Source organism: Arvicanthis niloticus, chromosome 1, assembly GCF_011762505.2.
Source record: "Arvicanthis niloticus isolate mArvNil1 chromosome 1, mArvNil1.pat.X, whole genome shotgun sequence".
Taxonomy (NCBI): Eukaryota; Metazoa; Chordata; class Mammalia; order Rodentia; family Muridae; genus Arvicanthis; species Arvicanthis niloticus.
In genome coordinates, this window is record NC_047658.1 from 43,253,999 (window position 1) to 43,268,953 (window position 14,955).

At 40.3% G+C, this 14,955-nt stretch overlaps 1 long non-coding RNA gene across 3 annotated transcripts in view; it reads left to right on the forward strand.

Moving 5' to 3' along the window:
• The window catches only part of LOC143443250 (uncharacterized), a 68,974-nt gene extending 65,071 nt beyond the window's left edge, over window positions 1-3,903 (forward strand). For all 3 annotated transcript variants that reach the window (XR_013112078.1, XR_013112073.1, XR_013112062.1), the window contains one exon: window positions 3,476-3,903. This is a non-coding gene — a long non-coding RNA (uncharacterized LOC143443250). The remainder of the gene's footprint in view (window positions 1-3,475) is intronic.
• The last annotated feature ends 11,052 nt before the right edge of the window (window positions 3,904-14,955 follow it).

A 14,955-nucleotide genomic window follows, 5' to 3' on the forward strand; every position in this document is an offset into this window, starting at 1 on the left:
TTCAGGTTTAATTGTACGAAAAGTCAAAAGTCAAAAGTCAAAAATGGAAATCCCTTTCCTAGCCTCAGGTTTTAGTTTATTCTCTGTGTGAGCATGTGCTCCTGTGTGTAGGTGCTCACAAGGCTAGATGTGAGTGTCAGGTCCTCTGGAGCTGGCCTTAGTGATGGTTCTGCACTGCTTATCATGGGACTGATAATCAAACTTGAGTCCTCAGAAAGAACAGCAAGCATTCTTACTATCTCTTCAGTCCCCTGAAATTCTTCAATATAGGGGGAATATTCAAGAGTTCTTGGAAATCTAAACAATAAATTATGTCCTGAAAAAAAAAATCTAAATTACTCTAAAGAGAGCATAATTAAATTACTGTCTATAGAATGTCTCAATAGAGGGCCAATTAAAGATACTTTTCAAAAATATTTATTAATTAGCACAGTGCATAAGGAAAATACAAATTTAAGGATATATTGATATAAACTATAAATGTAGAACTGCTGTGGTTTTTAATATTTATTTCTATCTATGTATATATTTAAGTATCTGCTGAGACCAGAAGATGCTGTCTGAGCCCTAGATGCTAACGTTATAGGCAGTGTGTCTGCTGGGAACTCCCAGGAACTCCAGAAGAGCAGGAAGTACTCTCTAACATCAAGCTGTCTCCTCAGCCTTGGATTTATTCTTTATATATGCATACAAGAAAACTAGAAGTCAACATAAAATGCCAAATAAAGATGATGGGTAGGATTTTCATTTTTTTTTCCATTTTTCACTTTTATTGAGTTAATATACTTTTTTAAAAACAAAAATATAAAAATTTCTAGGCCCTTACATACTTAACTGTAGACTCTAATAAGTAACCACTGTCTTTACCTAGACTGGAGAGACATAGTAAATGTCTACCATTGACACTCAAGTTTTGTTCACAGCCAGTAAATCCTTGCACAGGAAGAAGTTCACGATTGCTAGTCTGCCTATATCCCTGGCTGCCAGATTCTTTCTCATGGAATCATGGCTTTCTCTTCTTCTCATCACTGTACAGTGAAAATTCCAGTCTTGGTGCTCTGTGAACAGAATCCTTAGCCAGTGAGCAGCATCCTCTTCCTGTCATATTCAGTGTCCAGGCTACTAGCCCAGGTTCCTGATATACTGGTTGTGAACCTAGTCTTTAATGGCTTACCTATGTCTCCAGCTCAAAAATTAAACATAAAACAAGAAACAAAACAAAACAGAAATACAGGATCCTTTCCTGAGATACATTTTTACATTCCCCCAGTGTACTCGCTGGTTTTGTGTGTCAACTTGATACAAGCTGGAGTTATTACAGAGAAAGGAGCCTCCTTTGAAGAAATGCCTCCATGAGATCCATCTACAAGACATTTTCTCAATTAGTGATAAGGGTGAAAGGGCCCCTTGTTGGTGGTGTCATCCCTGGGCTGGTAGTCCTGGGTTCTATAAGAAAGCAAGCTGTGCAAGCCAGGGGAAGCAAGCCAGTAAGTAACATCCCTCCATGGCCTCTGCATCAGCTCTTGTTTCCCGATCTGCTTGAGTTCCAGTCCTGACTTCCTTTGGTGATGAACAGTGTGGAAGTGTAAGCTGAATAAACCCTTTCCTTCCCAACTTGTTTCTTGGTCATAATAGTTTGTACAGGAATAGAAACCCTGACTAAGACAGCCAGGTAGTAAGAAGTATTTCTAATGCCATTTTCTACTCATCCATTCATTTTCATTTGTCCAAAAAAATATTTTTACTTGGTACTATATATATATATATATATATATATATATATATATATATATATATTGATATATTGATGTGACAAAATACCTTGCTGAAGCAACTTACGAAAGGAAGGGTTTAGTTTTTTAATAATATTATTTATTCTTTGAAAGTTCCATATATGTATACAATGTATATTAATGATATCCATCCTCTCTCCAGCTCTTCCTGGTGTTCCCACAATACCTTTATCCCAGCTTTATGTCCTCTTTTTTATTACCACTAAAAACTCCCAAGTCCAGTTAGTATTGCCCACATGTACAAAGGTATGTGGCTATCATTGGGATATCCACCAGCCACATCTATACCTCAACAGCCATCAACTGCCAAGAGCTCTTTTGATGGGGTAAGGCATTGAGGGTCCCACCTCCTTCCTTGCTGGCATTTTTATTGGCTTGCTCTTGTGCAGATCTTGCACAAGTAACCACAGCTGTTCTGCGTTGTTACTTACAATAACCATGTTGTCTCCAGAAGTCAGTATCTCACTGCTTTCCTCCTGTTGAGGCCCACATTTTGCCTCAACACTTTTCCTCAACACTTTTGGGGCTAAGTGCTCTGGTCAAGAGAGAGTGTGGCTCTTGGGGCAAGAGACGCGAAGAATGGAGACAAGACAGGGTGTGATTCAGTCTCTTCTATTTTCTCAAGTCTCTCTTACTGAGTCTCTCTTTTATTGAGTCTCTCCTTTGAAGGGAATTCTGAGGTATTTATATACACAAGCAGGAGAACACAGGTGAAAACACTTTACCACGTGCAGCATACAGCTGAGGTCACTAAACAGCAAAACAAGCTATGTAGGATAAACAAGATATTTATCAGAGTGTGCTTCAGCTGTTATAGGCTTTTGAAAACCAAGTCTTTCATCAGGGTATATGGTTCCAGATGGCTGCAAAGTTGATCTAGCCGCTTTCTACTAAAGTCGGCTCCCAACATCCTCCCATCTTCTAACCTTTACATTCTTCCTCCTTCCTCTTTAGGGAAGTTCCCAAGCCTTGAATGGATAGAGATGGATGAAAATGGTCCACCCACAGCTGGGCATTTAGAGTTACTTATACTCAGCATTTTGAGTAGTTGAGTCTGTTCCTTAATAATGAAACCTTTCTGACCAATATTGAGAGTAGCACAAAATTACAGGTAAAAACATAAATATGTAGAATGTAGCATGCATATTTAGCAAAAAAGAAAAAAAATAAATAGTAAGTTCTCGTTCCTCCAACCAGGACTTTTGAGCAGGTTTCTTGTACCTACCTGTGGAACAAGCCTTGAACTCAACCAGAAGGTAAAAAATCACTCCCATATCTATCATGTCATTATTGTACCACTGGCTACATATTGTCAAACCACTTGATCTTGTAGCATGTCGGATTCACCAATGCACGGGACCATTGGTATCCTTTCCATCCCAGAAGTCTGCAGAGCACCTTCTTCTAAACCAGGGATAAATTTCTGGTGAGTTGGAGATGAAAAAATAAACCTCCAATCTCTCTTCTCATTCCATAATGCTATTCATCCATAGCAAAAGTTATCATGTTTAGGTTTGGTTTCTCCCTGAAAGTGTATATACATCCTTATATCTATAGGTACCTTCACCCGGATTTCTGGCAGGCATCAAACTCAAGTAAGATTCCTTGACCTCTATTACACTTGCCTTGGTGACTTTTTCTCATCTGGACTGTCTCTCTTAGCATATAAACTTTTCCTGCAGCCTCCGGGAATGGAACAATGTTTATCATGTGACAGAGTGGGATTGAGACCACAGTACCAAGATTGACACATGAAAGAAGCCAGTTGACAAGAAGAACTGGAAATCATTCCCCACCTGGACTACATGTAATAAATGGAGCCTGTCTGGGAAACACTTGAAAATCCAATGCTCAGTTATGAGCCTATGAGTCAGTTTTGTGACCTAGTTTTGTGACCTATGGACTTAAGAATCCCTTTCCCCAAATCAACAGCCACTCCCGTCTCAGAGGTCCTCTCTCCTTCTCTATTTCTAAGCATATGACCCCACCCCCTCCATACAATCATTATCCCAGGACAAAAAGCAATCTGAGAACTTCAACAGATGGTCTCCAAACCCAGATCTATTCCTGTAACAATTCCATGTCTTCAAGGTCCTTAAATAAATGTGTTTTGCTGGTGGTATGTTGGTTTTCATCTCTAGTTTTCTAGAGTGATCTCTGTTATTACAAGAATTTCTTTACTTTTATTGGTTTGAAATAGAGTCTTTTAATTTTATTTTTATGTGCATGGATGTTTGCCCATATGTATGTCTGTTTGCATATATATATATATATATATATATATATATATATATATATATACCAATGTGCATGGTTAGTACCCATGGAGGCAGGAAGAGAACATCAGAGCCTGGAGGAATGGTGTCAAAATGGTTGTGAGCTAACATGTGGGTACTAGGAATCAAACCCAGGTTCTTTGGAAGAGTAACCAAAGCTTGTAACAACTCAGCCATCTCTCTAGCTTCTACTTCTTTTTGTTTGTTTGTTTGTTTGTTTGTTTGTTTTTAGAGCATTACTTTGTGGGTCTGGAGAAATAGCAGTCAAGAGTGTTTGCTGCTCTTCCAGAAGACCAAACTTTGTTGCCTAGCCTTCACATTATGTGACTCACATAACTCTAGCCCGAGGGATCTGACAACCTCTTTTGAACTTTGTGGAGCTACATTTGTATGTCCACATAAGCACAGGGAGACACACAGATAACTAAAAGTAAATCTCAAGAATTGAAAATATGAGTAAGTAATATAGCATCAAGAATTATACAAACACGCTAAAAATTTTAAGGTGTGTCACACAAAGCTAATTTAATTTAGTTTTGGAAATTAGTGTTTAAAAGTATGATATAAAACCAGAAGCTTTCATTTTTGTTTCCCCTACATATTTCCTTCATTTTTGAAGTTAATAGCAGGTTGTGGGGCTCTTGGAGTCTTATCAAGCCCAATAACATGTGTCCTCGTGTTTAGAGAACCTTTCCTGGTTAGCTGCCTGTTACTCGGGAAGGGGAAGGAATCATTTCTCCCGTGTTTTCACATAAGGTTTTGAACTTGGCTGGAACATTAAGAATACATGCAGATCTTCAGCCAGAGCTGCGATGTGAGGTGCATTTTCCATATTTACTTCTTAGCTTTGAGTATTGTCAAAGATGATTCAAGATTTCGTTTATTATTTTTTTTAGTAGGTATTTGGTCCCCAAGGAATTCTGTGGTATTTTCCATGGCATATCATTTCCCTTTTTCTATCTTAAATTATTTTTCAGTCCAGTCCAGTGCTCTAGGAGTGAGGCTGGCCCCTTACCATGAACCCAGCTGAGCAGGGCACTCCTTTTTGCTTGCCCAGCAGCCTGTGATGAGCATCCACTTGCTGGTTGGGCTGGCATGCCCTCACCCAGCTGAGCTACAGACCTAGGGGAGCTGCTGATCCCCTTCAGAGGGTAATGCAGCTGCCATGGGCCATGGTCCCTGACAACACACTTGGCTCCACTCTCAGGCTCACACTATGTTCTCCCAGCTACTAGAAGACAGAGTTAGTGGTGAGGCATATTTTTTTGAACAAGTTTTTAGACCCACTAGTTCATGGTTCCGATTTTTAAATTTGTCTTCTGTGAGCATGCACACTCTCTTGAAACTTCTGCATGTTGGTTTTACTCTCACCAAGAAAAGCAGCGTGTCTCGTGGCACACTCAAGCACTTGTCTTCTCTGTCCAGGCCCTTCTGTCTTACCTCTGTTTTCTCTATCTTACATGCAAGGAAAACAAAAACAAACAACAGAAAACAAAACAAAACAAAAACAAACAAACAAAAAACCTGCAGATAAAAAAGGTACGAAACACATTCTCTCCTTTCCTGCTTCCAGAGCTTTAAATCCACAATCAGGAGGAAACAGCACTGCAAACTAGAACAAGTCTAATGTACACGCAGGTTATTTATGCTCAGGCACTTCTCAGTCCTCAGAGCTCAAAGAGTGATGGTGGATGCAGTGATACAGAGAGGAAGCTGACTCTCCCAGGCTGTTATGGAAATGGAGAAAGTGTGGAAAGACAGGAAGAAGGGAGGTAGGGAAGAAGGGAAGGAGAGGGGAGGAGGGAAGGAGGGGGAAGGAAGGGGAAAGGAAGGGGGAGGAAGGTCTTCCTAGCAGGGAAGAGACAGAAAAAGGAGAGGGAGGAAAGAAAGGAGAAGATCAGAGGAAGCCGTGCCCAGGGCTACCTGCGGGAGCAGAGGCAGGAAAGGAAGCAAGTATTTGCTAAAGGTGCTTTTCACCGCCCTCCACCCCCTTGGTGGGGTGATCCCTGCATACACACGCCAACCCCAGACAAAAGGAACAGGGCAGCTTTAGAGCCTTTGGAGCTGGGGGCTGAGGAGGCGAGGGAAGAGAGGCGCATGATTGATGGAGTTCTGGTTGGCTTATAAAGGGCAGCCGGGAGTGCAGGGAAATAATCAGGGAAAAGGGCGTCCCGTGCCGGCTTTCTCAGAGGGGCGAAATGAATCCTGCTCCTCTGCATTATTAAGTTGTCAGGCGGGCTGATGATGAAAATCTGAAGGTCAGGCATAACAAGAAGCACCTTATGGGGGGGTCACGACCTTTCTGGAAGTGCTACACTCATGTTTATCTGCACCTAACCCTTATCCACAATTCTTCATTTGATAAGAACATTGGGAGAAGGGGAGGCAGAGATGCGGGGGAGGTGTCTCCTCATATGTATAAGCAGTGAGTGAAATTAGGCTTCTGGTGAAACTGATTGTGGAGGCTCAATTCACAGTGAAAGATAATAAACCAGAAGGACACACGAGGGATGCAGGCAGAAATTGTTCGCTACAGTGAAACTCAATAAAGGGAACAAGGGCTTCCCTAAATGACAAATTTGGTACAGCGGTGCTAAAATCAGGATTCTCCCTGGAATTTCAGCGGCTGCAATTCATGCTCGGCAGTACCACTTTTTATTTACTTTGGAGATTTTAATGGCTTGCGGGCACTTTTTGAGGAATGTCTATTTCTTTATCTGCTGGTTTTCAACCAAAGACTGAAGGTGAAGGAGGATCAGACAGAAATAGACTATTTGATTGGTAATTGTTTGTTTTCAGACTAGACTCTAAGCCATGGTTCTCAGGCATCTTGCTGGTGTGTATTGGGGGTGAGAGTTTAGGGTGGTTTTTTTTTTTTCCTCCTTTGAGGGAATCTTTTGCCAGGTGTTCTCCATTTCTTGGGAACTGAGGAAGTGCCTGGGATTCTCAGCTGGGACTCATAGAGCAAATCTTAAACTGATGACAAAAATAAACATATCACTTGTAAAAATAACACTGGAACAATTCGCAGTGACACTGCAGGCTCCCAGTGACACTGCCAACCCCAGCTGTTTATCTCTGTTTGTGAGAAAGCATCCCTCAGATCTTGATTCTTTGGCAGCAATGTGAAACACACAGAGTTTACAAAAACATTGAGTTTTAAAGGTGGAAATGCATTTGAAAAGACACAGAAAGGGGAAAAATTGGTCAAAATACATAAAGATTGAAAATCACTTCCCTATGGAGATTAAGCTTGTACCCCTTGGAAAGAACAGAAAAGCTTGTGTATTCCCCTTTAGAGTTCTTTTAATTCAGTCTACTTTCTGGGAAAACCTGTTTTTCAGCAGAATACCAACTGATGAGCTCACCAGAAGACTGTTGCTCCAGAGTCTGACTCTCCACCTGGATTTATACTCTTATTTTTCGGGGGTGGGGCATTTTAAATATTTTTTCCCCTGGGCATCCTAGTGTTATCTCTATAAGCTCTGTAAGCTCTATCAGTCCCTTCTATGAACTCATATGCAAAAGACCATTATCCCAAAGTGAAAGCCCACACAGACATTACAAAAATAAATCCATCTTAGTCTCTTGATTCAATGCAGGAATAAACAGTTCACATTTATAACTTGACCAAGGACTGCTCTGGCAGGAGCATCTGTAAAGACCACATCTGTGGTTTTACCTCAGATGTATCTGTGTGTATCTGAAGTGAAATCCACCTCTGTGTAGTATCTACTTATGTAACGCCATTTAAAAGCTGGACTTGTTAACCAGCCCTAGGATAAATAAAATGAAAGGATACACAGCAGTAATATTTTTCATAAACTTTATTCATTATTTCCTTCTTCTCCTCATTTTTTTTTTCCTGAAGACAAAGTAGGTTTATAATTAATGAGAACGTCTGACTTGGCTAGGTTGACCTAGAAGTGGAGGGAGCAAGAGAAAGAGAAACCACAAAAGAGCATGCGCGTGCATTCTTGCACTATTCTTTAGGGAGCAAGGTTTATTTATTTATTTATTTATTTAAAAAGAGGAATCCTTCTTGTACTCTAGTAGGACTAAGGTGAGAATACCATTCAGAACGCATTCTACATTGTATCCATCAGAAAATGTTTAAAATTCAAACAAATCTTTTAAAAAGTCAAAGGGCACTTTCCCAATAACTCAGTCTGTTCAGAAGTTTCCATACAATTGGACAAAGTGTCTCTAAGACTCAAAGATAGATTTTCACAGTAACAGTTCATTGTCAGCTACCTAGCACCATCTTAACACATCACAGCTGCTCTGTCATTCCACAAGAGGAAAGTAAACGTTTACTTTCCATCCATTTTATTTAAAAAAAATAAATAAAAAAGCCTTCCATTTATTTCACTTTCACTCAGTAGATTGGCATCTGCCCCCAGTAAAAGTTATATGTAACATCTTAAATATGTATATTAAATAGAATTAGATCAAAGCATCTATCAATGGACTCAAATGACTGAAGGTGATGCCATTATGACCTGGGAATTCTAGGAGTGTGAGGCTAGTCCTTCAACACCTATTGGCTATCTCATTTTTATTATGTGTTTCATATCTTACTTCCTTGATTTAACTGGTGCCTGCTCATTTGTATGGGGGCCTGCATCTGTAATCCTAAGACTTAGAGGCAAAGGAAGACGACCATCATCAGCCTGTCTGTTTTAGACAGTGAGTTCTAGGACTGTCAGGACTGCACAGTCATGCTCTCTCAGGTGCTCTCTTTCTCTCCTCTTTACACCTCTCCTCCTCTCCTCTGCTCTTCTCTCCCCTATCTCTGCCTCTCTCCCCTCTCATCTCTTACCCCTATTATTTATCTGGTTGTAGGGTCTTCCCAATTTCCTTTTGGAATTGTGTTTTATATGGCATGGAAATATTATGTTAGGTCACTATATTTGAATGGAAGGATGGGGTCCACTGAGACTGCTCCAACCTTGGCATCTCCAGTGCTTTCTCTGGATCAGCCACACCCACCTCTTGAAGGAGCAGCAACACTGAAACCTTCCTGCAAATCCTGAACCTCAGTAAGGCCTTTCCTCAATCCTTCAAATCTACATTTTATTAATGCGTGTCAATTACACTCCACTTTTTTTTTCTGAGATAGAGTCCTTACTCTGGAATGTACCAGTTGGCTAGACTATATGACAAGCAAGCAACCTCTTCAGAGCTTTCTTTCTTCTCATGTGCTCCCCTGTCCTTCTTCACAATGCCAAAGTTACAGATATCTCTGCCATGTTCAGATTTCTAGGTGCATGCTGAGGATACAAACTCAGGTCCTCTCCTGCTTGCATGATGTTCCCAACCATTACTTTCCTGCAGTATCTTACTGACCAGCCATCTCCCTACCCAACCCCCAGTATGCTGTGGTCTAGCTGTAAATTCTAGACATTTGACATTTGGGGCTTCGTTTCATTTAGGAGAGGGCAACCAGCTCTCAATTACATGGCTATCTCAGGTGCCTGCTACAGCCATCTTAGAGTTTTGTAGATGAGTTGAAAAATGCATAGCCTTTCTCTGTTTATCTTTCTCCTGGCTGAGCAGAAAGCATCAAAGAAGAATTGGAAGATGTTAAGGATAATTGCAGTGGAAGCAGAAATCTCCAGAGGAAAGGAAGACCTAAAAGTATTATCTACAAGGTAACTAATAATTGGTGACCCCAGCAAACACCATTGCTCCCACCTAATCTGAAGCTTTCATATCAATAATAAAAAATATTGATATTTTTCCATGTGAGGCCAAGAGAAGAATGCATTCCACTTTGTTTCATGGCACATGTCCTCAGCTGTGTTTTCTTTCCTATTCTGTGCATATAACCTCCCAAAATGTTACATGTGTTTTTAAAACTACTGGAAGGTAAATGCTGCCTTTCATAAAACTCTGTTTTATTTTCAACTCTGTGAGAAAATACTACATGGCTTTTTTTTTTTTTCCAAGTGGCTGGCCTTTTTTTTTTTTTTTTTAAATGCATTCTTAATTTCATAGGCCAATCGATTCAAATCCATTTTAAATCTCAATGGGCTAGAACTTGGCACGCATAGTGGTTGGCCAGGTGCAAGTGACTCTTCAAAATATGACAAAAGTCATGGCTGAAATATAGAGCGGCAAAAATGTTGGAGAGGTTTGCCAAGCTCCAGCCAAACAAGGCTGGCTGCTATTAGCAAGGGGCAGAGGGGCAAGCTGAAGGCCAGAATGTGGGCATCCTGCCATTGGCAGAACGATCAATCTCACTTAAACAAACAAACAGAAACAACAAATAAACAAAAAACCAAAACAGAACCCAGTGCTACTGTCCCATTTTTTCAAACTTTCAAAGAGATGCTTATTTTAATAAAGATGATACTAAGCTACCATTAAAAAGGCAGAACCCAAATGAGTCCAGGAGGTGAAAAGAAGACAACATTAATAATGACCTTACACCCTGAGATGTATGACATCCATAATGTTTATTCTAGTGACACCTTAGAATTTCCACCCACAGGAAGCATCCCTGTTGTCCACGTAGCTTATGTGACCCTGAGCAGACAGACGATGCAGAATAAGGGTGAACCTTTTTGGAGTATGTCTTTGATAATCCCAGAAGATTAAGCAGTGATTTCATTACAGTGTTTTTACTATGCATTATTTTTACTATGCAGCATCCTTTGAAATAGCGGGGATTGAATTCACAGATCCCACACTTATTACTTATCCTGAGCAATGTTGCGGGGTGAAAACCTTTTCTATCCTGCCAGTGTGAAAAGGCAGTAATTGGAGAAGAAGAAAGTTCCCTCATGGAAGCCTCTCTTCCACAAATTGAAATCTGGGAAGCAATTGAGCCAGGGAAACTCTATGTGGGCCTGTGTGGTTTCGCAGCTGGAGCTTTGTGTCCTGATTTAGCTGACCTAAAATTTGCAGGCCCCCAACTCCCGGAGCATCGGCTGTACCGCCCTAGGTTTCCCCTCCATGGCCCTTGACTCACACACACATACCACTTGTCTCCTGATGAAAAGACCAATTGGGTATCTACTGATGGTGGACCAGATGTCCAGAAAGCAAATGTTGACACAGAAGGCTCATTTTCTCTATCCCAGGCAAGGACTTTGAAAGGCCTTGCAGTTTAGAATTTCATAGAATTTACCATTGTGTAAAGGTGTTATTAAAAAAAAAAAAAAAAAAAAAACCCAAAACTGGCTATTTAACTGTTTTCCATGATTACAAACATAGTCTCTTCTGATAAAAGACAAACTTAGTCTTTTGTCTCTAAAGTAATTCTACCTCTCATTGGCTTGTCAATAATCTCTTCATTTCCCCAGGAAGGTTTTACTATCAAGCATTATGGCTTCAATATGGTATCAGTATGACTCCCCAGGGTATGGGCATAGGAGGCTTGGTCCCTAGTGTGGCAGGATTAAGGAATGGTGAAACTTTTGAAAAGTCTAGTGTATTGAAAAGGAATCTAAAAAGGGCATATTGCTCTCTGATGTAATTAAGGTACTTTTTGTGAGGTTCCAGTTTGTTCCTTAAGATGAGTAGTGTAAAAGAATAAGACTCAACGTTCCCTGAGCACTGGCTCCCTTACTTCCCTTCTCATGGACATCTCATTTACTTCAGCACTCCTGTCATTCCAATGTCACTGGTCATAAGGTCCTCACTAGAGTCTAGGTGATGCTGGTTCTATACCCTAGTGTCTCCAGAACTCTCTAGTAAATAAATAGCCCTCTTTTCTTAATATAGTATACTGACTCAGGTATTTGAATATAGTAGCAGTGACAGATTATCACAGAGCACTTCTGGGATTTTTTTTACAACCCTTCATCTCAAATTGGATCAGAATTTTTTGACAGGAATGAGTAAATACTGACTATTTAAGAATCAATGGTGAGAAAATGTATGGATGATGTAGAACAGATTCCATTCACCTTAAGTCAGCTACAGCACTTAAGCAGGAGTGTAACTTCAGCAGAAATGCACTTCTCTTTCCTTTAACCTTGGCATCATCAAGGTGACCTTCACCTTCTTCTCTCTTACGTTTGTTCCTCTGTTTAGCACCCAACACCCATTAACAAAATTCATTTGTATCATATATATATATATATATATATATATATATATATATATATATATATCAGCAAGCCCACAGGCAAACAAGACTATACAGAGCTGAAGACCCTGATGAGAAGCAAGGAGGTTTGCCAGCTACAACCAGCAGCCTCTGAGAGCAATCAAGAAGAGGCAAGAGTTTCCCCTTCCATTCAATTAAGGGAAATATTCATTCAGAGAAATACTTGAGATGATAGACTGTGTAGTATGTGTAGTTCAGCAGATCCTAGGATGATCTGAAGTACTGCTTGGGACACACACACACACACACATACACACACACACACACTGCAGAGGTTTCATGACAAACACAATCTTTGAGATTTGGGATGAAATATAGACAAACTGTTTTTTCGATTGCTGGATGCTTGGAGTCTTTTGGAGTCTTTTATCTGTGAATGTGCCCCATGAATCTCTGGGAGAAAAATAGCCTTTGTAGCATGTTTACAACTTCCAGGGCTGCAGAACTCCTTAGGGGCAAGAACCAGTTAATTCCTTACAAAACCAGTACAACCCAGAACACTATTTGTTAGACACTGATGGAAACTCGATCTGTTTACTAGAGAGATTCAATAGGCACTCTGATATTTCTTTAAATACATGTAAGTCAAACACACTGGACATTGGTTTCAGAATTCTTAGGTATTATGTTACATCTCAATGTTTCTACTGGGAGAGAAGTGCTAAGTCTTCAGTGACCGACAGTTTTAAATGGGAAGAAAAGAAGCCATTATCTTTTTGTCCTGACGTTTTCATGAGGGACTGTGGCATGCACAGCCAGCCATGAGGGGAAGTCAACACATATCATTTAAACTAGATCACCCATCTCTCATAGGTCAACCTGATGTTCAAAGACCACCAAAGTCCTTTCCATTCTCCAAGCAGACCATGTGACTCCCTAAGTTCTGCGGGGTCACACAGTGCTCGCACACTAAATATCCCTCTACTCTCCGTACCCTCTTAGATGTCTCTTCATCCTTAACCTCACCCAATGTTCACTTTTTCTCATCACTGATCTTTTTCCCTTTGTTTTTTTTTTTTTTACCTAGCAGTTTATAATGATGTCATAGCACCAGGCGTTTACTGTTTATTATTTTAATTCCTATTTCTTATGAATTTATTTTGGGCAACTTGCCGTGCTGAGCCTTGCACGCGTGTCTTGTGAATGTGCAGTCTATGTGATGTTGTTGATTTGTCTTCCTCCACGACATTCCACGCCATCATCCGCTTCTCAATACCCTCTTTAACAATGAAGGAAGCTTTATGAATTTGAATGAAATCTACGGAATATGTTAAGTGGTAAGGTTTACCACTTCGGGGTTCTTCTGTGTAATTGTGTAACACCTTAATTTGCAATGATCCTGGTATCTTTATTTGCCACTTCACATTAACACACATTTTCCTGAGCATCTATTATGTGTTAAGACTTGTGCAAGGCATCAAAGATACTGCTTAAGAGAGCTCGGTCAGTGTACACTGGGGGCGAGAGGCATTGATAACACGCTGCACAGGATGTATCGAGTTCCTGAGACTGAAGTATGTATGGAGGACAATAAAAGCTCACACCGATTTTTGTAATCCTCACTTGAAGGTTTAAAAGCCTGAAGGAATCCTGCTTTACTTTCTTGCCTGTGTTTCTCTTCAAAGATAAGAAATTAACCTTCCATCTTTGCACACATCTTGCTGAAAAGCTGGTAAATGTCGTTGTGTTTTTAATCTTGAAAATCCACATAGGTAGTTTCTGTGGCTCCTGGGCCTGGGTCTCCCCAGCAAGAAGGAAGAGAAGGACCAGTTTTTCTTTAAGTTGGAATCAATTTTTCTTACTCCAGTCCCTCTACTAGAATTAATTGCTTCAGAAGGACCTAAACTTTGCTAGAAATCCAGAAAAGATTTTAGTGACAGCATCAGATAATAAAGAAATTGTGTAATTAGTAATAACATTTCTCATTCCTTTATGAAGTGGAGAAAAAAAAAAGGTATCACACGTATTGCTTTAGTGTAAATCCTGGCAGTGAAGATTTTTTTTTCCCAGGGAATTATACCATTATACCATAAAAATGTCAAGGCATAAGTTTACTGTTCCCACTAATATTCTAAAATATTCTCTTAGGCTGACATCTCTGTCAATTAAAATTAAACAAAATTGCATTCTGCCATATACACTTCCAGGAGGAAGCTTTTGAGTTTATAGCTGCTCTTCGAATTGATTTTTAAGATAGCATCTGTAAAACTTGGCTCGAACAAGATGAGGTGGGATATATTTAAGGACCAGTCAATTTAAAAAATGTTTTTAAAGATCATAAATTGGCAGCTAGAATAGACTGCGCATACCTCTATCTTTCTCAGCTATTAAAATAAATCCCGTGATTCTTCTGTACTGAGTGGTTGTGCTGACATAATTCAGTGCCCACGTGCTCCTGACTTGTTTTGGGTTTCCGATATTTTTACCGAGCAGAATATAAACAAGGAAGCTCATGAGTGTGGCTTCCAGTTACTCCATCTGCGGAGATTTGGGAAGCGTGTTCCTCGGCGGTGTTTCCCACAGCCAAGCAAGCGAACGTGCTTTCTCACGGGACCATGATTCTCAGGACGGAGAGGCAAGGACAGTGTCCGCTCTGAGCGCTCTTGGCAGGATGAAGTTGCCAATGAAGTCTTTGGGGAGATTATGCTATCTGATAGGAAGAGGAACAAAGTGAATCCCATCCCGTCCCAGTTCCTCTGAAGGAACTTAAGATGCCGAGTTTTTGGGCTCACTCCTTTGGTCGCCAAAACCTTAATGCACAGTGTTT